The 20,191-nt window shown below is 42.8% G+C and overlaps 2 long non-coding RNA genes across 2 annotated transcripts; one reads left to right on the top strand and one right to left on the bottom strand.

Annotated features, from left to right (window-relative positions):
* Window positions 1-8,925: 8,925 nt before the first annotated feature.
* On the top strand, window positions 8,926-11,824 carry LOC120732535. The gene is made up of 2 exons (XR_005695606.1): window positions 8,926-8,960; window positions 11,587-11,824. It is a non-coding gene; the product is annotated as an uncharacterized LOC120732535 (long non-coding RNA).
* Window positions 11,825-16,854: 5,030 nt separating this feature from the next.
* Window positions 16,855-18,963, bottom strand: LOC120732532. The gene is made up of 2 exons (XR_005695604.1): window positions 18,381-18,963; window positions 16,855-17,736 (listed from the first exon to the last, which is right to left on the bottom strand). It is a non-coding gene; the product is annotated as an uncharacterized LOC120732532 (long non-coding RNA).
* Between the last annotated feature and the right edge of the window lie 1,228 nt (window positions 18,964-20,191).

Here is a 20,191-nt window from a genome sequence, read left to right on the forward strand (position 1 = left end):
CCTTGGCGAGATGGCCCTTGCGGCCGCAGTAAAAGCACTCACCGGATCGCCATCTGTGTGCCCTCTCCTCCGGGGAGAGTTGGGAGTGTCCGATCTGCATGGGTTGCTCCTGCTCGTCGCCGCGGTCCACTTCCCGATCGCTACTTCCGCTTCCGCCAGAAGCTGACTCCACTCGCCCCACAGGCCTCTGGGAACCGTAGTTGCTGGCGCGGTGACGCGCCCTCAAATGTTCATCAACCTTAACACATAAGGCGATCACCTCCGATAGAGTCTTGGGCAGCTCCCTCATTAACAGTTCGCCCTTAAGGACATCACAAACATTGTTCAATAAGGTACTTATCAGCGCAGGCTGCCCCCATCCCGTCTCCTCAGCCAGCGTCCAGAACTCCACAGAGAATTCCGCCATACTCCGTCTTCCTTGTTTTAAGTTCAGCAAACGGTGGCCCGCTGCCTCAGCTCCGGTGCCCCTTTCGAACACACTTTTGAACTTTGAGAGAAAATCAGCATAGGTAATCTCCGGGCTAGTCCGTAACACTGCTTGGGCCCAGTTCAAGGCTTGACCGCGGAGTAACTGAACGAAAAAGGCTATCTTAGCTCCATCACTTTCATACGTTCGCCGCAGCTGCCTAAACTGCAACGTAATCTGCGTTAGGAAACCAGCACACTTATGGAACTCACCAGCGAATGGCTCCGGTGACGGTAGAGCTCGTTCCAGGGGTTCCGCGGAAGCGGGGGCTGGTGGCGTGGAGTGTTCCGGGGCCAGCGGCTGTGCGGGAGCAGACGGGGGTGGCATAGCGGGACCTGGCAGCGGAACGTGCTGAGCGAGAGCCTGAGTGAGTGCGATCAGCTGTTGGTTAATGTGTTGTAGCATCTGCTCGTGTCGCTCCAACACGGCTTCTGGAGGAGGGGTGGGTTGTAGAGCTGAGTCCGCTGGATCCATAGTATGGCTGGATTGTTACTGTCACGGGTTGCTCTGAGGATCCACTCGCAACACTCCGGAGTGTGTTGTAACAGAGACAGTTTATTCACAAAAATCTTCACCAAGTGTATTTACTTGAGGCGGAAGTGTGGGAAACTAGGGCTCGACGTGTACTGACAGGAGTCTTCACAACAATCCAGCGTTGAACAGCTGATCTCCTCCTTCTGATATACCAGCTGGTCTGATGAGGCCCAGGTGTGCATGATCCGGGAGGGCGTGGGCCGAGGGCGTGAACCCGCCATGAGTTCCGCCCCGGCAAAACAGGGGAGGGGGAGAGAGATTGCTGATCAGTGCCTTGCCGGCCCCGCAGGTCGTGACAGGTGGAGTGTAAGAACCGACCTGACATATACAGTAAACACAGACAAACAGGCACACACAGACACAAACATGCATTCACACCCTCATGCACACATATACAAATACTCAGCACTCACCCAACGTAGGGATAGACATACATGGACACTGTACACACAATCACACTCCCCAAACAAAGTCTATACCCCAGGTACAGGTACCCTCGCCCCTGGAGGGGGAAATGGCACCTAGACCCAGGAGATGTTACCCTTTCCCTTGGGGTGAAGGCAAGCAGTCTGCCCCAGGCTCCGCAGCAGCAAGGAGGCCCCGCATCCCAGATCCCAATCAGACGGCCAACACCTCCTCTCAGCCCCCAGCCCCGATGACCAGCAGAGAACAGGGGTGTGTGAAGACCCCAAACCACCCTCCTCTCGCTCATGTGTAGTGTTGCTGCCGGTTGTTCTAAGGTGCATTTAAAACATGGGAGAGCATGGTGCTGCTGCCAGAGAGCAGCAGGTGGTAGCATGGCCACTCCCGAGAATCCTCAATGTCTACATGGATTTAAAATTGAGAGGTGGGCACCAGCGCCAGAGGTGGGGTTGAATACACAGACCGTCCACTGGACGCCGTTAACGTGCCCATCCTCAAGGCCCTATATGTATGTGTTATGAGAGTGTGAGTGATGTGGATGTCTAAGTTGTGGAATAAAATTGAGGCACAGGTGGCCAGAAGGGCACGGGGTGGGGAATGCCTCCCCTGCCCCCTGGTGACACACCCGCAACCCAAGGCCCTACTTGTGTGGGTGGGAAGAGGGAGGCAGCCGGGGATGGGGAGGAAAAGAAGGGAGGAGCAAGATGTATGTTGTATGTAGCAAGATGCCCCTCCCTGGTGCCAGCTCTCCCGCTGACCCCAGTAGGCACCCCCGTCCTTCGGCACCCATCAAGGCAAGGGAGCCCAGGCCCATCCAGATTATGGCCTACGGCAGCAGGACCGCTCAGCCCCACAGGACCCGGGGCAGCCCACCCGACCCCACTGCAGAGGAAACTGTACCCGCCCTAACATTCAATCATCTCCCAGACTGCACAAGAAGGTGAACACCCAGGTTAAGTTTATTCTCCACCTCTCTTTTGACTCTCCCTCACCTGCAGAGTGGACTCCTGCAAGGATGGAACAAATTCCCTGTCAGTTGAAGAGCCCCCTAGTTAGGCCGATGCGCCAGAGGCCCCCTGCGCCAGGACTGAGCTCCTGTGCACCCACCCGCCCACAACCTCGGCGACACACCAACAAGGACCGAAGCCCTCAAGGCCCAGCCAGAGCCCTAGCACGAAGGCAAAGCACCCTCTAACCCCAAGCCCCCACACCTGCACCGGATCCACTCAGGGGCAGACAGGCTACCAGGCCAGTAATCTCCGTCCGCCAGCACAGACCCTCCCCCAGCCCTGCTGCACATAGCCACAAGGAGAACACTCTCTCAGAGGGATTGATCTAATGTGGTGGCAGAGGCTGTATCGAGAATAATGTGATCTATTAGATGGTTTCTATATTGGCTAGAATTAAGATTATTTTTATTTTTCCAGTTCATGAGGACCATTTCTTGGCAATGCATAGGGCAGTAAAAACCATGTGGACTGTATTAGTTTCTGTAGTGACATCATCCAATTTGCCCAACAAGCACACTAAAGGGGACGTTGGAATTTTCCATTTCAGACACTTTGATAAGTCTTCACATATCCCGCGCCAAAACTTCTGCACTGGTGGACAGAACCAAAGAGCATGGATGTAATTGTCTGGTGTATTGCCTTGACAGTGTGAGCAGTTGTTGGAAGATGTAAAGCCCATCTGGAACATCCGATGACCTGTATAGTGCACTCTATGTAGTATTTTGTATTGTATTAATGGGATTTCTAATCAATTTAAAGGTTTTTAAGCATATCTGAGACCAGAAGTTTTGGTCTAAGCCGACTGACAAATCTGCTTCCCACTTTGCAATAGGAAGGGATATTGATTCATCTATTTTAGAAAGTGTTCTGTATATTTTAGACAATAATTTAGGGGATTTAAGAGTAAGAAAATGTACCGCGCTTGGTGGTGTTTGCAATTCAACTTGACGGAGGTTAAATTTCTTTTTTACTATGGATTTAATTTGTTGATATTCTAAAAATCTTTTCTTGTTGATCCCATATTGTATAACTAGTCTGTCAAATGGAATAAAGTCTGTTCCTTCTAATATATGTTCTAAGTATTTAATTCCTTTACAACTCCATTCTGGAAAATTAATCATAGTACTGTTTTGCAATATGTAAGGGTTATTCTAGATAGGCGTGCGTCTGCATGGGACTAGAAGACTCCGTTATTTTTAGAAACTCTCACTATGCTGTCAGGGAAGAGCTGACGTTCCCTAATTTCCTTCGGGATTAATATAGTATTCTGATTCTGATTCTTATGTTGATGCTTTTAAAGCATTCATGTCTTTTGATATTTGAGCTGATAAATGGTAGGTCTGAAATCTCTAGGTTATTGCATAGTGCCTGTTCAACATCTAGCCAGGGCTCATCTAAGAAGGTACGTTTTAACCATCCTGAGACTTCTTCAGTCTCATCTGACTGCAGGTTTCTTCAACCTTATAAACAGGGCATTTGCACAATAACTGGAACCTTGATCATTAACATGCAAATTGTCATGACCATTGATCAAAGACCACTGTTCAAATGATCTTTGGTCAGTGGTTGGATCAGTCATCATGTGACGGTCCTCCTCACCCTGACGTCTTTCAGCTGGGTTGTGTAAACAAACAGAGAAACTGAAATAAGGCAAGGCAAGGCAAGTTTATTTGTATAGCACAATTCAACAACAAGGTGATTCAAAGTGCTTTACAGAGACATTAGAAACAAGAACAAATAAAAAGCATGATTTAAAATTGATTAAAACAAGCAAATAAACTAACTAACTAATTAACGAACAAACAAACAAACAAACAACAGTATATAAAATCAAAACAGATAAAATCAGAACAGTAGATAAAATCAGTAGTTAAATCTAAGTTTTGAAATTTAAGCTTAAAGTGTGGATTTGGTGCTTTATTCAAATGCAGCTGAGAACAGGTGAGTCTTCAACCTGGATTTAAATAAACTGAGTGTTTCAGCTGATCTGAGGCTTTCTGGGAGTTTGTTCCAGATATAAGGAGCATAAAAGCTGAATGCAGCTTCTCCGTGTCTGGTTCTGACTCTGGGAACTGATAAAAGACCGGATCCAGATGACCTGAGGGATCTGGATGGTTCATACTGGGTCAGGAGGTCATTGATGTATTTTGGTCCTAAACCATTCAGAGCTTTATAGGCCAGCATCAGAACTTTAAAGTCTATCCTCTTACGGACAGGCAGCCAGTGTAAGGACCTCAGAGCTGGACTGATGTGGTCCACTTTTTTGGTCTTAGTGAGGACTCGAGCAGCAGAGTTCTGAATGAGCTGTAGTTGTCTGACTGATTTGTTTGTTTCTGCTCCATGATCCGACTGTGAAAACTGAAACCTGATGTTCCATTTTCAGGATTATGAACTGTGGAGCAGGGAAATTATTTTACTGCTATTGTTAAATAATCATCATCATTACCATTGCATTAATAATATAATTTACAGCATTGATATTGTATTCAGAGGTTTAAACAGTGTGTGTCTTTTAGAAAGACTAAGTTGCAGGCTGACAGGAAGTTGCAGAGAGTTTGCAGAACTGAAAGCAGAGTCGAAGTTATTCTGAGCAGGTTAGACGAGGCTATTTGAATTACTAGGTTATTCAAATTGTCTGTTATACTTTTATATTCTTTTACTAAGCTTTTAGTAGAGGTTCTTGATTAAAACATTTATTCAACATAGTACATATAGTTTCAGTTAGGATATTACACATAAGGATGAGCCTCTGGTCTGGTAAAAGGTCAGAAGTGCAATGGGTGAGATGAGACAGCATTTGAGGACGACACACACACACACACACACACACTCAGTTAGAGAGAATCATTTATAGGTGGAAGTTTAATCATGTTTTGCTTGGGGTTGCAAAAAGAGCAGTTTGTCGCAGAACTGCTGCTGAGGTGTCAAGATGACAAGAGAGCATCCAGCAGTGACAGGAAGTACCGGCCATGAAGATAGAAGACAACATTCTTTTAAACTGTGTTAAAAGTCATTGTGGTTTTGATTTGACGTGTGTATATATTCTGTCTGTGACGTATGAAGGGGCGTCGTTAATTCAAACCCTGATGCTATAAAAATCTGTGTATGCTTTGATTAAGTCGAAGATTAATTCCTGTCTGCATACAGAATGGTCTTCCCATGCGTGTGTTCATTAAAATCAATTGTTTGACCAAGATCTTCTGGACCTGGTTGTTTGTACTCTCCTTCCTCAATTATGTGAACCTTAACAGAACCCTGAATGATCTTCATTCTTATTATTTTTTTTAAACTTTTTATTAATGCTAGATACAGTGCCAGATTCTATAGTTATTAACAGTTTTTAACTGAAGAATACAGTAAGTCACTACTATATGGGATTTACTCATTGGTGCCCCCTGAGTTTAATTCTATATTGCAGGTTTTCTCGAGTCCCTGCAGCATACTCATTCTGTATAACAGACATGTTTCCAAACATAACCAACCAGAGTGCAGCTGTGATGAACCTTTCACTCTGCTGCCTTAGTCCTTCTTTCTGGGTGGTTGTAGCTCATCTGCTTATACTTCATAAGCATGATAATTTGTTTTTATCAAGCCAGAACTTCACTTTACTTATTTCATTAGTCATATCCTCCAATAAATTCTGCAGATCATCACCAGAGCAAAAAATGTTTGTATCGTCAGCAAAGAGAACCATTTTTAATACTTTGGACACTTTACAGATGTCGTTAATGTACAAGTTGAAGAATTTTGGACCCAAAACTGACCCTTGGGGTACACCACAATAAGTGTATACTTCTTCCCACACCCTTTCAACATGTAAATTAATCAGAATGTTTTTTTGTATGTAATTTGTATAGTATTTTTTTTCTCTCTTATTTCTTTTCTAAATGTACTTGTATATTGTTCACATGTTGAAATAAATTACCAATCAATCAATCTTATCAGAAGGTTGGTCCTTCAGTTCAGTTCAGTTCTTCAGGCTCGAAGAGTGTGAGAGTCAAGAAAAGACAAAACACATCTGTTCCACTCGACTAATTGTTCAAAAAGGGCCCGATAGCATTTCATCTGCCAGTAGACAAACATGATGTATTTTTGGTTTAATTCTGGATGAAGTTCAAATAATCTGACTTCTAGACATTTCATAGATTCTTTTCTTGCTCGCACACATAAGAAAAAACAGGTCATCTGTAATCCACATCATGATTAAAAAAAAACAAACAAACACTGCTTTTAGTTATTTTAGTCATCATAACACAAGATTTCTGGAAATAACAAACATTTGATGAAAGCAAATAAAATCAGTCCCATATAACATTACTGGATCCTGATCATCTACAGGCTTTACTGTGTAGAAACAGATCTTTGGTTTTTTAATTTAATGTTAATCTGACTGCAGCTTCTGATCCTCATCAGTTTGTTTGACTTCAGGGTGGTTCAGAGTAAAGTACATTTGTTAACATGAAACCTTCCTTTATCTGCCAGTGTGAACAGACACATAATACATCTAATACAGCCACACCCAAACTGCTGGCTTTGTTTACAGTATAAATATTTATACTGCAAACATTCGTCAAGAACCGTTGATCAAATGGTCTTTAGTTTGTGGTCGGATCCCTCTAACATTATTAACGGATCCTAACCATGTACAGACTTTACTGTGTAGAAACAGATCTTTGGTTTGTTTCAAAACTTTTCTGAAAGAATTTCAGGAAAAAGGTCTGTCATTTAAAAAGATTTAATTTGCTTGAAATTACAAGTTTACACAGCACTGTAGACCTCTGTGTGAACCAGCAGCATGCTTCACAAAAAGGATGACACTGAAAAAGGCGGTACAGGTTTTATACTACGACAATAACATGGATTATTATGGCTATCTGGCTCCCACACGGACGTGGCAGTCTTGCTGTCTCCCTGCGAATCCTCCCGGTCCATGTCCTACCTCGTCTGGTATCTGCTTCCTATTCTGTAAGAGACAGAAAAAGAAAACACCTGTCTGCCTGGTCTTGATAATCTAATGTTGTTATCCATTGTTTTTCCAGTGAATCTAAGTCTTGGTCCAGAATATCTTGCCCGGGCTCCCTGACCCAAAGGATTATAGAAAACCCATTATCTGTATGTAACCGTGTTTGCAGTCAACCCTCTGCACTCTACATCATTCTTACAATATATCAGTCCAGACAGTCATGCCAAACGATGCTTCTGACCTTCAAAAGAGTGAGTGCCAACTCATATGAGCACATTTGCAGTGTATGTATGAAACAGCTTTATTTAGTAGAATAATCAAAGTAAAGGTCACTTTTTAACATGAAGGTTTATTTTATCTACCAGTGTGAACAGACATCTACTACATCTAAGACAGTCACACAGTTGGCTGATCCTCATCAGTTTGTTTCTCTTCAGGACGGTTTAGAGTAAAGTTCATTTGTTACATGGGATGCTCTGCCTGGTCATGATCTCTGCTCAAGCAAACCATCCCGCAGACCATCCAGGAATGTTAGTAGAAGTTCGGTGTTGTATGGTCCTACAGTATCATGACTGTGGAGAACCCCACAGCTGCTGATGGCAGCGCAAATAGTTACATTCCCACCACGCTGGCCAGGCAGTTCAATAATGACCTATGATGTTGCGACTGCTTCTTCTCCTTTTTGCTAGATTGAATCCAGCTTCATCCACAAAGATGTATTCATGAGGCCTAACCATTGAGTCAAACTCAAAGATTCTCTGTACACAGTGAGAACAAATTATATTTACTTCTGTAAATCACAAAGTATGATGTCTACATGTGCTGACTCCCAGAAAATACATTATATATTCTAGTATTGAGTTTACTGTAAGAGTTTACTCACTTGCACATATTGATATCATTGCTCTTTCACTCTCTCACAGTTTCGCTAAAATGGTACTCGATAAACTTGTTTCATTGTTATAATGTTGTGTTGAAGGATGTGGTCAATTGTTGACCGACTCACACTATTTATTCCCGCAAACGTGTTGCCTTCTATAATCTGCTGCTATATTTCACACAGTCGAATTGCATTATTTTGACAGATCATATCCACAATAAGTGTCTCCTGGTGTTGTGAGGACATGCGTCTTCTTCCACCCTCATGTGGCCATCTTTCAATTCTAAACAAAATACCATTTAGATGTAAGTACACACACACACACACACACACACACACGTTTTCAGTAAAGGTTTTCACACACAGTAACATGGAGAAATTATATAAGTACACTTGTTGGGTCTAAACTTAGACCCTGCTGACCCTGGGACTTATTCCCGTGAAGGACAAAAAAAAACAAGGCAACAGCGGTCGATCGATTTTACTTGCGCAAGGGAGGACACGTCGGTATCTCAGGAACGCACTTCGAATCCTACCACAAAATGACCCCGCTCCGGCCTCCGCTCGCTGCCTTTTATTGGAAAAAACAGTTACAATAAACAATAGTGTACAATGGTTTACACAAGTACCTCCCCTCGTAAACCCCCTTTGGTTACAAAGACAAGGCACTGTGTGTGTGTGTGTGTGTGTGTGTGTGTGTGTGCACGTGTAAGCACATTTTCAAGAATGGTCGTGTCCAAATTCATGGGCTGCATCCTCCTGAGGACCCGGCCTTCCCGGTCTACGTGGGCCGGGTCCTCAGAAGGTCGGGTAGGCCGGAAGTAAACGGCCGTGAAATTGGACGGTCTAGCCTTCAGATTAGCGTCGCCGCTGTCTCGGTGGAGTTTAATAAACTCAGCCGTCTGCTCCTTGCTATCTAAAATATAACAGGACACTGGCGTAAATTCTCGACTGTCTCATACTTATCTTTAATCAGGTTTCTGTTTGACGTTTAGTCAGCTGTGTAAAAACCAAGGAGGAGGGGGATTAATAAAGTTTTATTTTATCTAATCTAATCTAATAACTTTAATCTCAGCCAAACCGATTTACTCACGAACAAACAAAACACTGAAAAAAGCCCAACAATAACATTTTTAGGTTGTCTAAGTGAATTATATATTACGTTTAACCCGAGTAGCGAAAGTCTGCGATGATCTGAAAATGATGTGCCGGGAGTTGTGCCGTTCTCGGCCGCATCAGTAACCCTCGAGCTCCCGGCTAGCTGTCGAGCTGGTGGGTAGCAGACGTCTCCGAAAACGCCGAAGCACTTTGGCAAATATGCGATGTCTTGATAAACTGAGCAGATATTTGATGTTTACACAGCTATTTTCTCGCCTGAAAATATGTTAAAAGTTTATTTTGTGACCCAGAAAGATTAGTAAGAGTAATTTTAAAACTTAGTAGCGGCCGCCATTGCTGGAAACTGGAGTTTGGCTGGGCCGCGCTATGAATTCTGGGATATGGTGGGCCACGAAGGACACACCCAACCCATCCTTCAAATTCGGGGAAAAGGAGGACGCATTTGTCGGCTGCATTCGGAGCAGTCTACGAATTTGAACAGCCTTCGGCACGTTGCTGTGACGTAATCGGTCTACAAATGCGGCCTCAGGAGGATGCAGCCCATGAATTTGGACACGACCAATGTGTCTGTGCGTGTGTGCGCGTGTGTGTGTCTCTGTGTGTGTGACTTCCTGATCACAACTGTTTCTAACAACATCCTGGTCATAAAGGGGGTAATCTCCTCCCCACCCAATGCATGGTTCAATTCCTGTATTGGTTCACCATACACAACACAGTGAAGCCATAAAAAGGGCAGGAAGCTTACCAAACATCAAACAACCCTTCACAAGTATGTGCTTGTGATAAAACACTACAGCCCCCCCAAAACCTCGAGAGGATGGTGAGGGGGACAAAGGAATTCCTTTGATCACAGAGCTGAAACAATGTAGAGATGGTAAGCATAAAAATGACAATATTTAACAATTCACTTTAACAATATTTTTTACCTTTTTTCTTCTCTGAAGGTCCGGATTATAGTAGCCACTGAGAACCTGCTTAGTGAAGCCAACAATGAAGCAATACAATACAAGAGGAAGAGGAGTCCGTGTCAGAGGTGGTGGGCAAGGATGAAGACCAAGAAGAAGCGCTGTAATTTCAATTGACATTCGAGAAACTGTCATAGATCATGTTCTGGAGCATGACATGACAATGAGGGTAATGTGTGCAACCAAACCTCATGCAATTTGCATTTCATAAGGCTTATATACTGTTTAGTAATTGGGTTCACTGATTGGATACATGTGTTTTCAATTTTGAGTGGTACGGTGTAAATGATGACAACAGTGTGTTAGTTGTATTCAACTTCTGTAGCCTGTGTGCACCATTCTGGGTACAAGTGCGCCACACTGCTGTGTCTTGGGTTTGAGAATGAGTTTAGAGTTTTGGTAAATGGGAGATTCAGATTTGCAAATTGTATCCTAATCAGATGAATAGTGTTTAACAACTGTGAGACTGATTTGATGGAATTGTTTTGGTAGTCGACAGTTCAGTTTTTACAATGGGATTTAGTGTTTTAGTGATTCAGAAAAACTGTAATACCAAAGTTATTCTGTTCCAATTCAGACCGTGCAATATCACCCAACAGTACCTTATTGAATTATTGAATTCATAGCGCGGCCCAGCCAATTCCAGTTTCCAACAATGAAGGCAGCTACTTAGTTTTAATATTGCTCTTTCTGGGTCACAAAATAAACTTTTAAGATATTTTCAGGTGAGAATGTAGCTGTGTAAACTTAAAATATCTGCTCAATTTATCAAGATATCACAATTTTGAAAAAAATTGCTCTGACGGAGATGTCTGTTACCCACCAGCTCGAAGCTGACCAGGAGGTTGAGTCTCACTAGGGCCGGTGAGAACACCTCACCCTCCCGGTCAGCTTTGAGCTGGCAGCCTCCGAAGGATGCGGCCTATTTTGCGAGATCTCGCAAAAGTTCATCTTCATTTTTTTTTTTTTTTTTTTTACCAATGTCCCTTGTGGGGCTCTGTAAAATCCAGAGTTATGGTACAAAAATATATAAGCCATGCTTTTTTCTAAACACTATCATCACGGTCCTTTTTTGTTTGTTTTTTTGTAAAAAAGCATTTTCTAAGGACAGCACAAAAACAGTAAAGAAAGGGGGGGAAGAGTCACCTCTTTCCTATTGGTGGAAAAATGGACCATTTTGATGAATAAATAAAAAGTCAATGCATGGGCTTTGGTTGTTTAGGAAGTGTGATATTATTCTGTTATCATATGTTACCTTATATATGTAATCAAAGTAGTTGAATTATGATAACAGCTGTAGGACATATATTATCCTTTAGTTTAGATGGTGTGCTGTGTATCTAGTTTAGTCCTCATTATACTTTTGGGTTAAAAGAACATAATCATTTTTGTAGTTCATTAGATAAGTGTGCATCACTCTCTATCCTTGATCTGCTGTGAATGTGTTACACTGTTTTCTTGACATGCTTTATTGTTGAATCATAAAAAGAAGGTTGTAAGCAGGAGACTTTGTGTCTAGGGCAGAAGAGACAGACCACATTCCATACCCCCACCTTACAGAGAGCAGAGGAGCAAGGAGCCGAGGTCATAACTTAGGCGCCGTAAGAGAGAAAGAATGTGAATGTTTAGGCTTTTACGACTAGGTGGGGGCCGCTAGGAACTATAAGAGGCTGTGTAACCCGTCACCATTTTGAGACTCGCTGTGACCCTCTTCATGCATGTCTCCCCATCATGATGGTTCTAAATGCTCTTTGTGTTGAATTGTATGGAAATAAATGATTGTTGAGTGAGCATTTATACACCGAGTATTGTCCTTCCTTCAGCCCAAAGATCAAAAGAATTGGGAGATTACAACAACTTGGTGCCTGGTGACCCGGAGCTTTGGTGTGCTGAGGGGGGCAGATTTGGCCTGCGGTGAGATCGTGAGGCGAGGCGAACAGAAGGCCGGCCTAAAACAGAAAGGTAAGCACAGCCTGTTGTATTATAAATACCAAATGTGCATATTGGGCTTTCCAAATTAATCTGTTCGCTGAGTTACACGTATTTTCACATTAAATTTGTCGGTGTCTGGTTTTTGGCGCAAGATACTAACAACATAAGTTGAGGCTGAATTCCAGTGTGTAAGATAAACTGCTTCTACCGAGAAACTAATAATACACTAGGTTGAGCTAGTTGCAGTTAAACTGCTTCTACTGAGAAACTAATAACATACTACGTTGAGCTAGTTGCAGCCCACTTTACCTTCCACATTTAACTTTGTCTAAGACTGGCTTCTGTAGCAATAATACATTAGAATCTCTTGGAGACGCGGCCATAAGTCCAGTACATTGAATAGAGGTTTTGAAGTTGGTTATGATGTCGGTTGAGTCTTCGTTGATGCGGCCATGAAATTAGTATAGAATTAAGGAAAAGCAGCTGCTGGCTTACGGTGCGGTTAAGCGCTGGCAACGTGTAAAAGCGAAACACGTCCGTAGGTTTTGGTTTATGATACGGCCGTGTTTCGGTGATGCGGCCGTGAGTACAGCAGCGATTGGTGCATTGAATACAGTACATTGAATAGAGGTTTGACGGTGATTTGTGGTGTCGGTTTTTGCCTCGAGGGCTGCGGTCATAAATAATAAGTAAAATTTTACTTGCCATGAGATAAAGGTAAAGCAGAACCTGGCTTATGGTGTCGGTTTTGAGCCTCGGGGACGTGTGTCACTTTTATGATGCGATTTTGCCCCGTGGTGGCGGTCATAAGCGCAGAGAAAGGGGTATCTGTTCGATGGTGCAGTTGTGCTTTAAAGGGTTCTAACAGTTGAGCTCAGAGGTTTCTGTGTAAAGTTCCGCTGATGAAAAGTGCTGTGTGTGTAAGGCGCGCTCTGAGTGTGTTTCTGTGTGTGAAGCGTGAACACAGTGACAGTGACGGTTGATGTGTTTGAATAGGAGGACATTAGTGCGAAGAGAATGCTTTAAGATCAAAGGTTGACGCCTAGTGTACCTGTGGAAATTAAATTTGTTCAAGGTGTGGCGACCCTCCTGTTCGTGGACGCGCGGGCAGGCCCAGCGGCGTCTGGATGCCGAGGTGGCGACTTGGGAACTGAGGACTCCCGTATAGCTACAGAAATAACACTGGCACGGCCGTGTAATCACGGGTTCACATTTATTCTGGAATAGAACAAGAGAATGCTTTTACATCTAAGGTTGAGTTCTATCATAGGTGAAATATAAAAAGGTTGAATTCCTCGTTTCAGTGGTTGAAATTGCTGTTTGCCTGTCCCCTGACGAGTGTGAAATTAAATAAAGAGGGAATTTGGAGCCACATAGAGATAGATGGGCATAATTGGGTGTATTACTCTGTGGTGTAATAAAAAAAAAAAAAAAAAAAAAAAGAGAGATAGTAAGAGGTGTGTAGTGGAGAATTATGGAGGAGTAGAGAGAGGAATGTGTTGGGAGACTGGCGTGCAGTTTACGCTGTCAAGGTAGGCGTGTTGCCTGCTTATCTGTTTAACAGTGATGAAAATGAAATTAAATAAATCTCTTAGTGTGTTAATACAGGAAGCTGCGGACCTGGACCAACTGCCCCCACAAGCACAGCGGCCGAAGCAAAATTATAAGTAATGGGAACCACACCCAGCACGAATCAGCAGCTGTGAAACAGACAGCAGCGAGGAGAGAATTAGAGGAGAAATGAAGGTTTTAAGAGCACAGGAAATTGGGTTGAAAATTGGGGCCAACAGACTTGTGGAGGTTGGGAAGGCGTCCGGAGCATCACAACAAAAGGTGAAACAAAAACACACACAAGCAGAGAAATGTGAGAGAAAGGCTCCTTTTAAGGTAACGCCTAGTTTGAGAAAAAATTAAAATTAACCTGCCTGCTTACAAATGCACACACATGCAATGAAAAAACAGCTTACACTCATGAACATGTGAAGATTTTCCAGCAAGGTTAGAGCAAAAAAAAAAAAAAAATTATTAACATACTTCTGTTGTTAAATGGTGAAGTTTATCCATTACTGACAAAGAAACCCTCTGGGTTGCAGGACAACAATTTAACTTCAAAAAAAAAAAAAGACACTGGTCTGACCAACCAGTGAAGACACGACAAATTTAGTGGTTAAAAGATTCAAATTGTGACATGTTTTCTGCTGATTGATTAATACAAGTGATTACTGAATGAAAGAAAATTCCTTTTTGGGCTTTTAAACATGATCTTAAGAATTTTAACATGTACCTGTGTTGTCCTGTCAACTTGGTGGGTTATGAGTTGATTATATGGTGAGAAAAAACAAAAAAAGGGGGAGAGAAGGCTGACACAGGGCCTGGCCCCGTGGTTTCTCCCCTCTCTGAATAACAGCCAACACAACATCATTTTCCTGTTCGTTTGTTTTGGTTTTGTTTTGTTTTTGTTTTTTCTCTTTATGCTTAATTACAGGCTGCTTTGCCGGCCCTGAAAGCCGAGGCTGACCTGGACTCCTGCTCTCCCCTCTACGTGACCCTGACCAAATGCTGCAACAGCTGGACCCACAACAACGACCTGAAAATGTCAACAGTGCTGCAGGAATGTGATCTCATGCAGCAGAGACGGAGAGCGTTAAAACCAAGGCCCGTTTCACTACACGGGGGAAAATTCTCAGACAGCGTCAGCTGACAGAGCTGTGACAAGACGCCCGCCAAGCCCGAATGAAAAGTAAGGCAGAGCAAAAGAATGCTGACCTTGATAACTCTGCATTCACACTGTGCAGGCTAGTGATGGACCAACACGGCAGCGAAAAGGGCGTGACCGAGACAGGAGGAGTAACTGAGGTCAGAAGGCACCTCAGAATGGACAAAAAACACAGACGAAGATGCAGGTTTCACCTGCGGTGAGCATGGACACTGGAGAAAGGATGCCCCAATTGGGGTCAGAACCAGGACGGACAGAACTTTGAGCAGCAGCAGCAGCAGCAATGGTCGCAAACGAACTGAAAAGGAGGAGGGCAGGACCCCAGGGCATGCTTCAGGCCGTGGTTTACCCAGAACACCAGAACAGGAAGGTGATGAACATACACACAAACACACACACACAGAGACACACACACACACACATTGGAATGCTGATTCACTGAGAAGTGATCCACACACATACACATGCACACGCTTGTGCAATGAAGAGTGATGCACACACACACTCGCTGATGCAATGAAGAATGCTTTGCTTATGCTGATATGCAAAATGCTGCACGCAAACATCCACATATACAGAATTTGTTATAAGAAGCCATTGATTACTTAGAATGTGTTATATGTCACCCAGAGAGCATTTATGTAGAGTTAAGGAATAAGGTATAAAACGGTTTGGTTATGAAAACAATGTCTGTGCGTGATGTCTGTTTATGGCTCAAGGCCTTGACTGAATTCTTTGCTGTGCTTCACACAGCCCTGGTGAGGAACAGTGAAACAGAGTGAAAATAATGAATTAATAGGGTAAGTTTTAGGTCGGAGTACGGCATTTTCTGTGATTGAGATTTAATTCAAGGAGGAACAAAAGGTGTTACGGCACCTGAGGTTCTCATTCCCACACAATATTGTCCCGGCAGGAAGCAAGAGTTCCTGTGAATTTTTGGTTGATTTTTTGGTTTTGCTTAGCGCTAGCTTGATTTGATCAGTGAGCTTTGACTTGTGTTCTTTCTCGTAAGCGAGAGAGGGATAGTTTTATGCTTGGACATGTCTGCAACGGGCCCTAGTTTGTGTTATTTTTATTAGTAGTTTGTTGGTTACGTCTGTTTTCGTTTTTGTTACAGTGCACTGAAGGAAAAAAACAAAAACATCTTAGAGGTGTGATCCACCGGTGGTGATATGGTGATATTTTGTGAGTTCATGATTTAATAATCAGCTCTTTAAACCAGGCCTGAAAGATTGAGATTTAAAGTGCTATAAAATATTATTACTGTAAACAGTTGCAAAGTGTGCTTCTCCATGATTGTAATTGGCTTGTGAGAAATTCACTTATATGGGACACTGATCATATGAGAAGTCCGGAGTCTAAAAGGATTGCAGCGAGTCAATCTAGAACAAAAGAACAAAGAATTGTTTCCTTTTAAAATGATGACGTCATCTTGCTGGTGATGGATGCTCGAATAGGTTGCGCGTGAGACTCCATTATCAGCAACATCTGGTATGAATGTGTGTAGATGAATGTATGTGACTGGACTGTGATGGACTGATGACTAAAAGTTTTGACGGACTTGATACTGAGACAAAGACTGCACCAACTTTAGGATTAGTAAATGCCGACAAACAATTCACCCAGCCGGCAAGAGAAGGGTGGATGCTTCGCTTTGTTTTGTTTTGTTTTTGCAGGAGCAAGAGGATAAGAGAGACTGGAGGAGGAGACTGTAGCTTCACATGAGTGTTAACTGCAGACTTAACACTTTGGTTGCTAATTCTGAGTTACTGATGTTTGCATTAAGAAAACTGTGCTATATTAGCTGTGTTTTGATTAAGGTATCATGTTATATTATTGGGAATTGTTGGGATTCAGAGATTCTTTTATTGCTACCATATAATTTGCCTTATGAAGAATGTATTAATAACATGTTTCACAGTATCATTTATCAGTAATATTTCCTACAGGGTTTATATTGCATTGAATATGTCTGTCATCACATTGACCTTTCTATTTTTATAGGTTGAGTTCATTCTATACACAATGCATAAATGTGCTTGGTTAGAGTTGATGTTCCATTCTAGAAGGTTTTAAGCTTCACTGGTGAGAGTGTCCAGATGATACATGCTGAGGGGAGATGAGAACATAGCAGGTTAATTGCATGCATGCTTACAATACACATATTAATCTAGTAGCAGGTCTGAGCGAAGGCCTAAGCGTCTTCTGCTTCAGTTTGAGACTGGCTGCAAAGTACTCTACTTAGTGATTAATGACGAGGGTCCATTCTTAGCTCTCAGAGATGCTAAGACCTGAAGTTATTACCTTAAAAGGCAAGTAATGTAGAAAGGAGAAGTTATATGTTGGTGTATGAAGTGTACGTGATGTACCCTTGTCTGCACGAATTGAACTTTTGCCCGTCTGTCACCATGTATTTTTGAACTGTGTTGACGTAGGTGTGATATTTTATCCTATAAAACCAGAACCCATTGTATTTTTGTCAGAGCAACACATTCTGTATGCTGATGGTTGGTTGTTCTCCTGTGATAATAAAACTCATCGTTTGATTGCACTTTTCCGGAGCCTCCGTCGTTTTTGTTGTCTGGTCTAAAGTTGATCGATCTCGTAACATTTGGTGGAGAATGCGGGCAACTGAAGATCAGTAGAACGAGGTTCAGGTGTTTGTTGTCAGCGAAGTTTGAGGCCGGATCAGTGAATCGGACGGCAGACATCACGGTGATCAATTTGACTATTGGGCCCACAGAATAAAAAGGTAAGGCACAAACCTCTTAAACAGAAATTGTGCTGTATTGGAGTATAATTCTAAAACAAATAGTCAAGTGGTCATCCGTTGATCTCTGTTTTGAGTTTTGTTTAAAACAGTAATCTTTATTTGCAACGAAAGTGAAACTTGAGAGAATTGTTGCATTCACGGAAACTAGGAAAAAGCAGTACTGAGCTAAAAGTAACTTGAGACGTCGTTGTTGAAGAAATAGAGAAGAGAGATTGATTTGTGTGTAAGGAATAAAGGGATTAAGAAGTGTCTAAAGTCACGGAACCGAAGGATTCCACCCCCGGGAAAGACGTTTCCTGGGTATTAAACTAGGGGTGGGGCCCCGCTGAGATTTTGTGGCCTCAGATATAGCCCTGGTAATCGTAGAGGATTACCTTGAGAAGACACTTAATAAATACATGTTTTAAGAGTAAATGCCGGACAGAAGTTCCGAGGAATAGTGACATGTGTTGAGAATAAAATACCGGACAAGAAGGTCTGAGGTGTTGATATATGATTGAAGAGAAACTCAGGCCAAGCCGTGAGCTTGAGGTTTTGTAGTGAAGTGAGTTGATTATTAAAAGTGAGAAGTCTGATAATAAAATACTGTGAGCTATTACCATTATGCATTTTTGGGCCCGCCGTGGTCCGTGAAAAGCTGTGTTTTTGTTGTTATTCTGGTTGGCGTCTGAAAGACGACCGGCAGTGTGCATATCCGCCTTGAACTGAGCTGAGGTTGTGACGTAGGAAACTGTCTGAAATAATTTAAAGTGCCAGGCGCCTGCAGGCTGGCTGTGTGAGGATTTTTAAAAGTCTCTTTTTCCTTTCTTTTCTCTCTGGCGAAAGAGTGCGTAGTAAAAATTTGGGGGCGGCCACTTCCCCCTTTAAGTTTAACGGAACAGGCACGTTGATCAACCAGAAACGCAGTAATAAATGAAGGATTCTGCACAGTGAATGGAGGAAAGGTTCCGTTATCAGACGTTTGATTCTAGGACATTAACTGGTTTTACCTTGACTATTTTGCTGACACCTGTCACTCATGGGGAGCCTGTGGAGGTGTTGGTTGGTTGTGAAACATCAGATAGAGAGTTTGATTTTTTAGAGCAGAGATTTTAACCGAACTAGAGTTTCGGGTTGATTGTGTAGAAATGCGTGAAGACTTAGCCCCAGTTCTGGCACAGCACAGTTATTTAGAAGAGTGAGAGTTTCCACAATAAATGTTGGTGTGCCATAATATTTCGTTTCAGTGAAAACCGAGATAATTTAGGGGAAACTTATATCTGCTTGTACTCCCTGCAGACATAACTGAGGACCAGCCTCTTGAGTTTGTTGGTCATTGTTTAAGAAGGTTTAAAGAGCTGGCTGAACTTGCTGAGAGAGGATTTGTTTCTGAATGAGAGATTTGAGTGTCTTTAGGTGTGATCTAGGTGTTAAAACTGGCTGGGTTGTGCAGGTGAAACCACTTGTTTTATCAAAAGTGTACCAGCAGAGATTGCTTCAGCTAAGAGCTACTGGGTGCGGCCTACTTCCCCTTTTTACTTCCCCTTTGAACAGGAGAAGAAACACGCACTGTAGGCCTCTTTAAGATTAAAAGAATAACGTTGCTTGTCTCTTGGTGATTTAAAATAACAGGCCTTGCTGAACGGTGTGAGTTTGACTTTAACAGAAAGAGAAGAGAATTGTTTTTAACTTTGTGCAGGTCTAAGGTATCTGAAATATAGAACTGCGCAGTTTTTGGGTTGGCCCGCACTTCCTCTTTTTACTGAGGATCGGTCTACAAGTTGCATGAAGTATAAAAGCTCTGTGCTTGGTTTTTAGAGCAAGAGTTGCAGCTGGTGTGGTGTGTTTATTTTGTAGCGCTGATAATTGTGGCTGTTTTGAAAATTTATGAAGCAAATGCTGTTCTGACCCAGTGCTGGTTATATCAAACAGGGTACGAAAAGAGGAAGTGACTGTTGGGTGGCTGCAGGACATCTGATAAAGAAATAGGGAAGTCGCCTCAAGAAACTTGCTAGGAGGAGTCATATAGCAGCCATTTTGGGGAAATCTCAGAGGAACCAAAATGAAGAGCTCAACTATGACATCTAGTGAACCAAGGCTATATAAGCCACTAAATGATCAGCTGGAGCAGCTGAGCAAAGCCATCCACATGTCTTGTTCAAGAACAACTAAAGCAGCAGATAAAGAATTCAAAGCTGTGAGGAAATATGTGGAGAAATTATGTGCTGCCCAACAAAAACTTTGCAGGACAGACAGCCTCTATACTTGATCTTCAAAGAGGAAGTCCGACAGAAAACACCTGGTGCCGTCAGGATGTTTAAGTGACACAGAGGTTCAGAAAATCGAGTCAGAAATGGTTTTGTGGCTCTTGGTAAACTGATTTTGAGGGAAAATCAGTGTTTATTGTGCTGAAGTAACAGATCCTGCGTGG

Source organism: Simochromis diagramma, unplaced genomic scaffold, assembly GCF_900408965.1.
Source record: "Simochromis diagramma unplaced genomic scaffold, fSimDia1.1 OVJJ01000361.1, whole genome shotgun sequence".
In the NCBI taxonomy this organism is placed as follows: domain Eukaryota; kingdom Metazoa; phylum Chordata; class Actinopteri; order Cichliformes; family Cichlidae; genus Simochromis; species Simochromis diagramma.